Raw genomic sequence first — 13,085 nt, 5'->3', positions numbered from 1 at the left:
GTCACTAAAAAAACAATTTTGGTGATTGTCGACTAGGATTTTACGGGATTCAAACTTGAAATTGAAGAAAAACTTACTTGGTATTGGGAGGGGAGAAGCTTGATTGACATCTCTTCAAGTTGTAGGTGTTAGCATTTTTTACAATTCAGTGATTTTGATACAATGGGTAATTTAATGTTGGTGTTTGATTTAGATAAAGTAGGTATCGATGTGGCATCTTTTTGGACACATCAGCATGATAAAATGGCTTCTTGGCCTGGGAAACCGGCTACTCCCGGTTACAGGGGTGTTTTACATACAATTTATCAAGTTTGTTAGCCTTGGATGACATTTTTTTAATTTAATGGTATACTAGGTGTGAGACATGTGTATTATACGGTTTTATTAAAAATAAAAGTTTAATATCAATGTATAAATATTAAATAATTTTTAAAAAAATGCTTTTACATAAATATGAATGATATAATAAATAAGTAAGTAATTCAATCCATACTAACAAAAAACTATTGACATATTTTAAATAATGATGTTGAAAATTAAGGTGTAAACATTAAATATTTTTTAAATTGACTTTCGAAATAAATACAAACGAAATGATGAATAAGTAATTATTGAATCTATACTAATAAAAAAATTATTGACATATTGTAAATAGTTGTTATGAATCAAAATTTTCAAATACTTCTTTGAATATGGTGTTTTTTTTCATTTATTATGGTAGAGATAAAGATGTATTATACACATATATTTATTTATAAAATTTGAATAAATAATACATTTGTTGGAATTCAAATTAAAAGTCCAGAAAATTAAAGTTATGTTTTGATATCAAATATATAATTAAATACACGACATTAATTGTGTCGTTGGAGCAGTCATTGAATTCAAATATGTTTGTAAATTAATGAACATTTAAATAGAATAAATACTTTACATATATAATAGTAGATTTATTAATTAGTGGAATTGATTATTGATTAATAAAAAAATAAAGATGTAACACCCGGAATCTAGAAGGTTAATTGTGGAATTATGCCAATTTCAAGTTGAACTCGGCGAGTTGGGGGAGCCAACTCGGCGAGTTAAAGATGAAGAATCATGGATTTAATGGGTCTACTCAACGAGTTGAGGAGCCTCAACTCGATGAGTAAAAGTTGGCTTAACCGCGGAGTTTAATGAGACAACTCGACGAGTTGAGGAGCCTCAACTCGACGAGTTGGCCACTCAGAAGGAAACCCAAATTTTAGGGTGTTGCACCCTATTTGAATAACTTAAGTCCCAGGTGTTGGCCTCATTTCCAGCCTCCATAGCCCCTAACCCTAATCTCGAAACCCTAGAGCCTCCTTAAGTGTTGTGAGCTCATTGTTGGTGTGTTTTGGTGTATTTGAAGATTATTGAAAGAAGAAAAGCTTGATGCAAAGTGGTGTTTCGAGTAGGAGCTTTCAGATTTGGGTTCTTTGCTTCATTTCCAACACATTTCGGGTATAAAGTCTTAACCTTGCCTAATATTTGATTAGATCTCCTTATTTTGGGTTTTATGGTGTTTTGGCCTCTTTTGGGGGTATATGATGGAGTAAAGTCATTTTAGGTGTTGTTCTTCCATATTTGGGTTGGTTTAGGTACCATTGAGCTTAAAGGTGCAAACTTTATGAGGATTTTGGTGTCATGCATGCATTAAGTCAATTATTAAGTCCATTCCAAGATTAAGAGCTTCATTTACACTTGCATGAACGTAAAGTTGGCAACTTTACGTGGTTTTCCAGCTCAAGGAAGTCAGATCTATGTTTTGGAGTCATGACCTCATGGATTAAGTGCTTAATGTGTTAAGTGGTGGGTTTCTGACGAACTCGGCGAGTTTGTTGGATAAACTCGACGAGTTGGCTAGGTTTTCCCCGACATTTTCAGATTGATAGAGGAACTTGGCAAATTGGTGGGTCAACTCGGCGAGTTGACTTGGTTTTTCCCGATTTGTGCAAATTGATGGAGAAACTCGACGAGTTGAAGGACAACTCGGCGAGTTGGGTTAACTTGGACTGTTGACTTTGACTTTTGACTTATGTAGGTGACCAAGTTTGTCCCAAGGGGTGTTTGTGGTAACCTGATTTGGATTTAAGGAAAATATGGGCTTAGGATAAGACCCATATGGGTTTGGGCCCAATTCGGAAAATTGGGCCATTTGTGGCTCTTTGTGAATCTTTTGGTTTTGGGCCTCAATTTTGGTTCATTTTGGGTCAGGGGTAAAATGGTTAGTTTACCCAAAGTAAGGATTATGGATTTTAGTGTGGAACCCAATTGCTAATTGGGTGGGTTGTTGGTATTGATAGCTCGGGAAGCCGGCAGGGCAGCAACTAGGGATTTCTTTCGGGGAGCTTCTACATTCGAGGTGAGTCTTCATCACTGTGCTTATGGGTCGAAGGCACCAATGCCCACCCTTTTGGATTGTTATCTTGGTTTATCGTATGCTTGTATGTTGTAGTGATCTGTTAGATCGGTATCCTAGTAGATAGGATGTTGCTATGTTGTGGTGATCTGTTAGATCAGTATCCTGGTAGATAGGATGATGCTATGCCTAGTGATTTGTAAGATTTGTCTGTTGACTGGTTATATATTAATTGTTATGTATATGTCGACATGTGTGTGTGGTTGGGTTGAGGCGGTCATGCTCTGAACTGAAGGCTAACAAACCCAGGGCAGTCCGGATAGACTGAAGGCCTGCGAGGCGAACCAGTCATGCCGAAGGCCCGAAGAACGTCCAGACAAGCTATAGGCTCGGTGAGGCGGTCCAGACATACTGAAGGCTGACAAACCCAATAAATAATAGGGGTACAATGGACTCCAAATACACTGTTTTAATGCACTAAAAGTAGTACTGTGCAGGCAGGGTCGAACCACAGAGACACAAGATAAAAGTCTATACCTCTTTGCGCAAGGTACTTTGGTCACAAGGGAGTTTTGTTTGCAAAAGTAAAATAATAAAATAACAATATACTTTAAAAGCATGCACAAAATGAAATAAACTTGTAAACAATTTGATTGAATGGTTCTAGTTCTAGTTATCAATGTTGTTGTTCAACTTGAATATGACTTGATGCGTTTCATGATTGCTATTTGTAGCACCTGGTTCCTGGTATGTATTTTATTTAAGTATTTTGCATTTTTGGCCTGGGACTCGGCGAGTTAAAGGCCCAACTTGTCGAGTAGAAGCGGATTTGATGCGGGATTTAAACGACGGACTCGTCGAGCCGGCTTCCGGACTCAACGAGTAGACTCTAACTGGACAAAACCCTAATCTAAGGGTTTGCACCCTATTTAAGCATCTCATCCAGCCACCCTTCGCCCCTATTGCTTCCAGAAACCCCCATAGCAAACCCTAACCGTTGTGTAAAGAGCTAAGGCATTTGTGGTGCTTTTTGGTGATTTTTTATCTCAAAGAAGAAGGAAAAGCCTAGAGGAATCAAGAAAAGACCAAAGGAGTTCAAGTTTGTGCATCATTTACAGTTCCTATAAGGTATAAAGTCGATACCTTGCTTGTTCATTTGCTAGATCCCTTTTTGGGGATATTTAGGACTTTTATAAGCCATTCTTGGTAACCAAACATGATTGCAAGCATGGTTGGGGTTGAGGCTTCGGATCTAGGTCCATGAAGGAGTTACAAGGCAGAAAAGGGCTGCTTTTGCACCCATGGAAGCCTCCAAGCAACTTAAGAGTTTCTTTTACAGCCTTTAGGCTCAAAGTCCCATGCATGCACGTAAAGTTCGTAACTTTACATGCTATATCGAGTTTAGGGACCCAAATATATCATTTTGACAAGAGTTGTACACCAGAAATCGAAGAAATAGACTTGGACAGTATCGAATCGACGAGTCGTTCTTGGGACTCGGCGAGTCCGAGGTTAGACTCCCCTTTTTTGTTATGGGTCAAAGAGACCCAATGGAGTGCTGGAAAGGTTTTAGAGGGTACGGGGGAGTGAACCAATGTATTGGGATAAGCCATAGTCATCGAGTTCATAGGACTCGCCGAGTGCATGAGCAGACTCGGCGAGTCCAAGGCAATCTCCCAACTCTTGAAGATGAACTCGACGAGTTGTTCATACAACTCGGCGAGTCGGATGAAGGTTCATTCGAGGTTGTTTTAGAAGGAGAATTTATCGAGTCGTTGCCAAACTCGACGAGTAGAGGCGTGAAGAAGGACATATGAAAGGATAGGGACTCGACGAGTTGGCGGCCCAACTCGGCGAGTCGGGTCAACCGGAAGTTGACTTTGACTTTGACTTGGACTTTGTCAGGGGTAAAATAGTCATTTTACCCTAAGAGTATATATCAGATTCTGATTGAGTGTTTTGTGGGGATTATAACCGGAGGATTTCCAGAGCAGCAGTAGACAAAGATTTCCCGCACAAATTATTAGCAGCTACTCGTATGAGGTGAGTTACCTTCTAGTAGCGGTGGGTCAACGGCCACAATGTCGGCCCACCAGTAGGAGTTGTATGTTGGATGATTGTCTTTGTGATATCATCTAGGTTTGCTACTACCTGATATGTTATATGCTGGCATGATATGTTATATGTGATAGTAGTAGAGTTCGGTTGTTAGGACCGAAGGGTAGGTCAGACACCCCAGATATGTCTGACAATACGTGATGATATCTATATATGTTGGCATGATATGTTATATGTGATAGTGGTAGTAGGAGGAGAATAGTCCCCAAGTTCAGTTGTTAGGACCGAAGGGTAGTTTGGACACCCCAGATATGTCTGATAGTATGTTTATGTTATGATATATGTGATAGTAGCAGTAGGGGGTGGAATAGTCCCCGAGGGTCGGTTGTTAGGACCGACGGGTAGGTCAGCACCCCAAAATGGCTTGACACAGGTAGGTCATGATGGGTTTTGGTCCTAAGAACATCCTATGTGCTCATACAAACCCTAATGCTTGGATCTAGGTTTCTCTATTGTACATGCAAGTTATCCAAGACTATAAACCCTAATTCTAACATACAAGTAATCATATTAACATGAGAATAGGTTTAAGATGTTACCTTGATTGTTATGTAGCAATAACAATCCCAAATCTCCTTGTATTGACTTTGGAAGGCTTAGAGTCACAAGTGTCACTCCTCTAATGGTTCACAAACACCATAAGCAAGAGGATGAAGAGGAGAGAGGATGGAGGCTCCCCAAAAACGTCTACAAACCCTAGAGAAGTCTTAGCCACGTTTTTGGTCATAAGGGATCTCTTTATATAGGAGGCAATTAGGGTTATCTAACAAGGAAACCCTAATTTGGATGCTTAAGCCCTAAGCAACCCATGGAGCCCTTTCCTTAAGGCCTTGGACGATTTCATATGGGCTTCCCCCATAGAATTCGTCCACCTTATAATAAAAGGCAATCCATGGCCCAAATTGCAATTATCTTATAATTACAATTCCAGTCCCTTAAGTTTAATTAATCTCTTTTAGTCACAAAACTAATTACCAATTAATTATTGACTAATATTAATTAAACAATATGATTTCTCCTTTAATATATTACTCCCATAATATATTAATAAATCATATTTAATCCTTTCTCTCCATAATTCATCCTATCAACTTGCTTTGGTGAAGGCAACCCAAAAGGACCATGCACCATCGGGTCAAGTACATACCAAAATAGTTATGGACTTAGACACTAATCCAACAGTCTCCCACTTGGATAAGTCTAATAACTATTATGCGTATGACTTCCGATCCTGATCTGCAATCGTAGCTTTCCAAAGCCGTTGTCAACTCTGATCCTATCAGATACGCGTGTCCTTAGATAAGGGATCATATATTCCTCCATTCTAGATATCATATAAGATATGATTTCAAATCATTCTCTTTGTACTATATCTCGATTCCCGATTTATGACGACTGACTAATTGAACAAATCAAATTAGCCCTATCCCGGCCGAGCATTTACGTTTTGTCATCACTAAATCATCGAGGGGCCCAAAGATATCGCTTTTATCCTACTTTGGATAAAAGGAACGGATAAACTTTGATACAATGCTTGCTTGCACTCACTCACCGAATTACACACAATAATATGTTTTATAACACCAAGTTACTAGTGCGTTTACATATTATCAATGTGCAACCGATTTGCAAGATACAACTCACACATCTCGGTTTCAAGAATATAAGATGTTATCGTCTCACCAATCACTCGTGATACAATTCATGGAGTGATCCAAGTGCGTGTGGGTTTAATCCAATGCTCAAATTCATATTCATAAGCACTCATGAACGTTGCAACTAACATTTGCTTATGTCTAATACTTTTTTAGACATTCCACACACCAATTCACGACAGTCTTCATTCATACCTACTTCCAACATATGAACGACTGTGGCCCGTTCGAATAATTCGATTATTCTAAATAAATTCAATTATTCTGGAAGTCAAAACATGCAAATGTGAAACACAAGAATAATACTAATCTCATATGGCCTCAAACCTTTGAGTATAAATAAAACTCCTTTTATTTATCACCATATCGATTACTCATTATTTGTCGTTTCGGGTAATCAACTTCTTACTTGAATTATTACCCTTGTCCCATGCTCTTAGCATGCATACAATGTTTACCTATGGTTCTTACTTTCGTGAAATAGATCAAATTGAACACATTTCCAATCATTCTCATTTCACAACTCCAAATCCTTTTTCATAAGTGTGAGAATATCAAATTCTAGTTACTTATAAAATATGCTAGATTCTAACATTCTATGCAATGATCCTTTCGTAATGTCACTGCACCAAAGTCACAAAGACTATTGCCAATGATATTACAAAGTCCTTTATCGGAGATTGTTACAAGATAATTCCTTAGATATGATGTCTCTCACTCAAAGTACATTCCTTTGAACATCCTTTTGCATAAAAGTTTCTAATCTAGACATAGATTTTCAATATTCAATTCCCAATATGGACACGCTTCCATATTTTCCATATGACAACTCATTCTTAATAGAATCTTATCTATTCGTAATGATGTCGATATGGTCCATCCAATATCATGCTTCCAACTACTCACAAGCAACCAATCCTCGTCGAACTTTGGATTGTTCTTTGATAGTTGTTTAATTATTTTAGTCAAAACCGATTCTAGTCCCTTTTCCCTCTAAATGCGCTAGACATTTGGAAAATTTTAGAATGGTCAAATATTAAAGCATTTGCAATCGATCCTATACCCGAAGCGTATGGGACACGATGCATAATGTTTTATTTGCTATGTTCTCAAAATTCGAATTGCGAAGAGGAATGCAGTAATCATAATCGAAATTTTAAGAACACACTATGTACCTTTGACTAAATTTTATTAACATTCCACAACCTAAGCCTTTAGATTTGAAATGAAGCATAATATTCTCTCCCTTAATTATAGCAAAACAACTTTACAACCCTTACGACTTTGCAAGGTATAACTCTTGTTTTCTATAATTAATATTTCCAACTTGCAATACGTGCCTTAATAATCATACAATCATAACATTTATACTCCCACTATCATGATGATTATTATAAACATAACACTTATGCTCCCACTAGCTTTGACACGTCATCAAAAACATCTTAACTTTCAGAAAAAACAATACTTATTGAATTTCTTAAGTTCATGTTTCTAATACTTAGTGCTTTGATAATCTTTTATCAAGGCTTCTTATACACTTTTGCCTTAGATAGTTCATATGTGTGTCTAAACAATTAAGACTAATTGCCAAACCTCACAATTCAAATCATGGAAAGGGATACCGTAACCATAATTGAATTCGAGAATGCAATTTTACAATCACTATCTTCTTAAAATCTTTCTTAGTGAAAGCATTTCCTCACAATAATTTTCATGAAGGAGGAAATCTTATGACACTTGGATTTAAAATGGTGTATTTGTTCCTATCCATGTGAATTTGTTAAAACCAAAGTTCACGACAAATTCAATCTCATATGGACCGAACTTTCTTAATCTTTATTTCTTGCCTTATGGTAGCACAGCTGCCCACCATGTCTTCCAAGTAGCTAAGCAGCTCACCCTTTCCTATCAATGTACTCTTCATTGATCAAGGTCCTTGCCTTTTATGCATTCGAACGAGAACTCATAGAACTCATATGCATAATTAACTCAATTGGAACGGCATAGAAACAAAATAATGTCAACACGATAGATTGTAAACCTCAACTCGTGTGCTAGTGATTATCGATAAGGTTTATTTGATTTGTTCTTGAAACCTTTCAAGACCATTAAGGCTCCCACTGACTCCTTGACATATAAGATTCTTTTGTCAATGAACATTTCTTGACAACCAAATATTCAAGAGTTAGTGTAGCTTTTATAAAAACACTTCATAAATTGGTCCTAGTTTATCTTTGTCTTATTCAAGACATCACAACTTTCCACATTTGATGAATGTTATAAACCTTCTTAATACTTATCACTCAATTTCACAATCTTAACTCTAAGACTTGTTTTTGGAACGAAGTATGATTGACTTCTTGATTTAACCATCTCTTCAATTCTTAGACATACAATTGTACTAAGACTCACTTAGAGGATCAATTGAGATATGGTTCTTAATCATTAAGACCCATCATAAAGCATAAAAGGTACTCTCCCTTCTTCTTAGAATAGAGAAACTTTTATCTTTCTGCCTACTCGATTCTTCTTATTCGTTCTACCATTGATTTAAACCTTTTTCAATCAATCTAGAATTACACTTAATCTTGTAAGTATAATCACATTTACTAAACCTTTAGTAAATCATGACGAATATCTTTGTTACTCTTATAGTGGACTTGATCAACACACAACTTTGTGTACTCAATCTCCTAGTCCCTCACTTAACACTTTGTCAATGAATTAGTCTAATTTCCAAATATGAAATTTCTCATTCATCACGCAACCAAGTTGCATGATTCCAAGTTTCTGTCCAATTGAAACTTGGGCGATGAGAAACTCTCCCTATTTGGTAAATTCTTGACATTTCCATAACATAATAAGAACCAAATCCATTATTGCTAATAATAGAAACATTCAAACATCAATTTTTCATATACGCCATTGCAAGGATAAATAAATAATATAAAATCAAGATTTATTTTATTGCGGAAAAAAATTTGTCCTTACAATGCAATTCATTGAAAAACTATGCTAATACATTTTTCTTAGCAATCCTATTCTAACTCCAAGTAGTAGCTCAATAATCTAATCTTCAAGAAATGCGATCGAAATCCATTCCTTCACGGTTAGATTTTGCTCACTTCTTCCCTTAAGCTTCCTTTCTTTTCTTCGATCCTACAAAACATTAATTGTAATCTTATCACATTATGTATTAAGAATCTAGAATAGAAGCTTAAAAGAGTTAGTTAATGGATTTTACCTATATTAGAGCCATACGTTTCGACTCTCCTATCTCTTAGATCTCTTAGGTAAATGGGGCAGCTTCGTCTCCAATGCCCTTTCTCTTGGCAATAAAAGCAGATTGACTCTCTTGGAACAGGACATGAAACTACTTTAGACATTGCCTTTCTCTTATGATCAAACCTTTCGATCATAGCATGTATTTTGTTGCCATCGTCTATATCCATTGAGGTCTTGAAGGCAGATTCACCAATCAACTTTGCTTTTCTATTGCGCCAAACCATTGTTGATTCAACAGCAATAAGCATATAGGTGAGATCTATAAGGTTCACGTCGTGGTTCATCATATAGTACTCTCTTACGAACTCACTATATGAGTTAGGAAGTGACTGAAGAACCCAATCAACAGTTATTTCCTCACAGACAACGGATCCCAACATTCTTAACCTATCAATGTGTGACTTCATCCCTAGGACGTGTTCACAAACCGACTTTCCTTATTTATGTTTACTTGCCAAAAGGGCTTGAGTGATCTTGAACTTTTCAAGCCTTTGAGCTTGTTGGTTAGGGAGAATAATTGGAGGAGGTGGAGGAAGTGAAGCATGATTTCTTGTTCCTCGATCGAATCGTGGAATATCATCTTCATGTGGAATGCTTGTTCCACGGGATTTGAGAAGACCATAGTTGTTAAACTTTGACATCTACAAAACGGGAGAAAACGAATTCAAGTTAGTTGATTGATTAAGTCCTTAGTAAATCACCCAAATGAGATACTAAGGCTAGGACCCAACACAATATTCTACAACTCGGGAGAGGGATGTCGTAACCAAATTGCAGAACATTTGAAGGTAAGTGAATGACGATTCACTAATTTCCACCACGAAAAACGAAAAGGAATTTAAGTTTTAAATCTATGAAAACTCCTAGATCCTTTGAGATTCATTGAACATTTCAATGGCATGTTTAAATCTCGATATGCCCCTCTTGTTAGTGACTAGGATGCCGAGGATCACAAAGCGGGTGTGAATAACCATGCAAACTTACATGGTGCCCTCACATGTTATAGTCACCTATTCGATGTGTCGGTAAACCACACACACTCCATCGAACTATGACAAACATTGAGTCACCCTTTGCTACCTTTGCTTAGAACCATTTAGTGTGCCGGTAAACCACACACACTCCACTAACGTCTTCGCAAGGGCACAAAGTGTAATTTCATGGAATTGCATCAATTCACTTTGCCTAAGTAACTAAGATTGGGAATTTGAAAAAACATTTAGTTACTTTAGTAATTCATTATACTTATAATGGAAGGTTTCGTCCTATCCTACCCGTTCGGCTAACGACCCTCCACTAGTCAAGAGTGCGGTGGGTAAGAGTGGATACCCATTCAATCGCCATTTTATAGGCAATTTCCTTAAACACCCCTTATAGACCAGCTTCGTGAATGAGGCCTACTAACGGCAAGACTGACTTTTACTCATACATATATATAATGTTAGACTTTTAATGTTATATATATATATATATATATATATATATATATATATATATATATATATATATATATATATATAGGGTGTATTTTACACTTTTAAAATACTAGGTGGTTTAATTTAACAATTATACTTTTAATTCAATTAAATTTTAAACCAAAAACTTTATGGATTTATTAAACCTCTTTTAATTATACACCTTAATTAATTAATAAAACCATAAGGGTGTGATTTGAACTTTTTCAAAACAATACTAGAGTTTTAGAATTTAACATTCCTAAATTAAACTTTTAATCAACTTTTAAATTCCAAAACTTGAGGGCAAGTTTTGAAACATTTCAAAAACTTAGGGTTTAGAATTTAAATATAAATCAAAATTAAACTATTAATCAAAATTTAAATTCCAAAACTTGAGGGCAGGTTTTGAAACCTTTTCAAAACATTAGGGTTTCAACTATTTAAATTTCAAAACTAAACTTTTGAGTTCTAATTTAAACTATAAAACCTAAAAGGGAAAATATGAAACTTTTCAAAGCACAAGTATCAAATAACAAATAATCTAAATTAACATTTAATCACATAATTATCCATATTTAATTTTCAACCATATCAAGCATCAATACAATAGAAACCGGTCTAGGCTCTAATACCACTGATGGGTTTTGGTCCTAAGAACATCCTATGTGCTTATACAAACCCTAATGCTTGGATCTAGGTTTCTCTATTGTACATGCAAGTTATCCAAGACTATAAACCCTAATTCTAACATACAAGTAATCATATTAACATGAGAATAGGTTTAAGATGTTACCTTGATTGTTATGTAGCAATAACAATCCCAAATCTCCTTGTATTGACTTTGGAAGGCTTAGAGTCACAAGTGTCACTCCTCTAATGGTTCACAAGCACCATAAGCAAGAGGATGAAGAGGAGAGAGGATGGAGGCTCCCCAAAAACGTCTACAAACCCTAGAGAAGTCTTAGCCATGTTTTTGGTCATAAGGGATCTCTTTATATAGGAGGCAATTAGGGTTATCTAACAAGGAAACCCTAATTTGGATGCTTAAGCCCTAAGCAACCCATGGAGCCCTTTCCTTAAGGCCTTGGACGATTTCATATGGGCTTCCCCCATAGAATTCGTCCACCTTATAATAAAAGGCAATCCATGGCCCAAATTGCAATTATCTTATAATTACAATTCCAGTCCCTTAAGTTTAATTAATCTCTTTTAGTCACAAAACTAATTACCAATTAATTATTGACTAATATTAATTAAACAATATGATTTCTCCTTTAATATATTACTCCCATAATATATTAATAAATCATATTTAATCCTTTCTCTCCATAATTCATCCTATCAACTTGCTTTGGTGAAGGCAACCCAAAAGGACCATGCACCATCGGGTCAAGTACATACCAAAATAGTTATGGACTTAGACACTAATCCAACAGGTTAGCACCCCATAATGGCTGTACCGGGTAGGTCGGCACCCCATAATGGTCGTATCGGGTATGTCGGGCGCCCCATAATTGTCCGGCAGTATGTATGCTATGTGATTGCATGGTATGTGGTACAATGGGGGAACTCACTAAGCTTCGTGCTTACAGTTTATAGTTTTGGTTTCAGGTACCTCTTCAGCGAAGGGGAAAGAGCTGGCGCGGTAGCAACACATCATACACACACGCATTGATTTTCCGAACTTGAGATATTTTGGGATTGTACTTTGACATGTTGCTATTTTATGATTTGGGTTTTCAGACATGATATGTTGATTTACGAAATGATATATTTCTACGTAGTTTTCTTATTAATGTTTTTATACTCAGTTAATTAAAATGAAATTTTTGGACTCGAAATTTGGGACGTTACACTATTCTAAGTAGGGTGACAATTTATGACACGACACGACGAAAATACACGACACGAAAAGAAATTGGGACAAAAATGAAATTTGAATTCGTGTTCGTGTTAACTGTAAAAAACATGATGTCGTATCGTGTCGTGTTCATGTTCAAAATTTGACACGATTTAGTAGTTCTTTATCGTGTTTTTCGTGTTATATTTTATAAAGTATTCATTAAATAAACTAGTTTTTAGTATATGTTATATTTTTGTGTCGTGTCGTGTTTGTCGTTTTCTAGTTCGTTCGTTTTCGTGTTAGTTAAAAAAAACATGACATCGTGTCGTGTCGTGTTTGTGTTA

Source organism: Lactuca serriola, chromosome 2, assembly GCF_051521515.1.
Source record: "Lactuca serriola cultivar US96UC23 chromosome 2, Lser_US96UC23_V15, whole genome shotgun sequence".
NCBI lineage: Eukaryota > Viridiplantae > Streptophyta > Magnoliopsida > Asterales > Asteraceae > Lactuca > Lactuca serriola.
Note: the sequence above shows the minus strand (reverse complement) of the source record.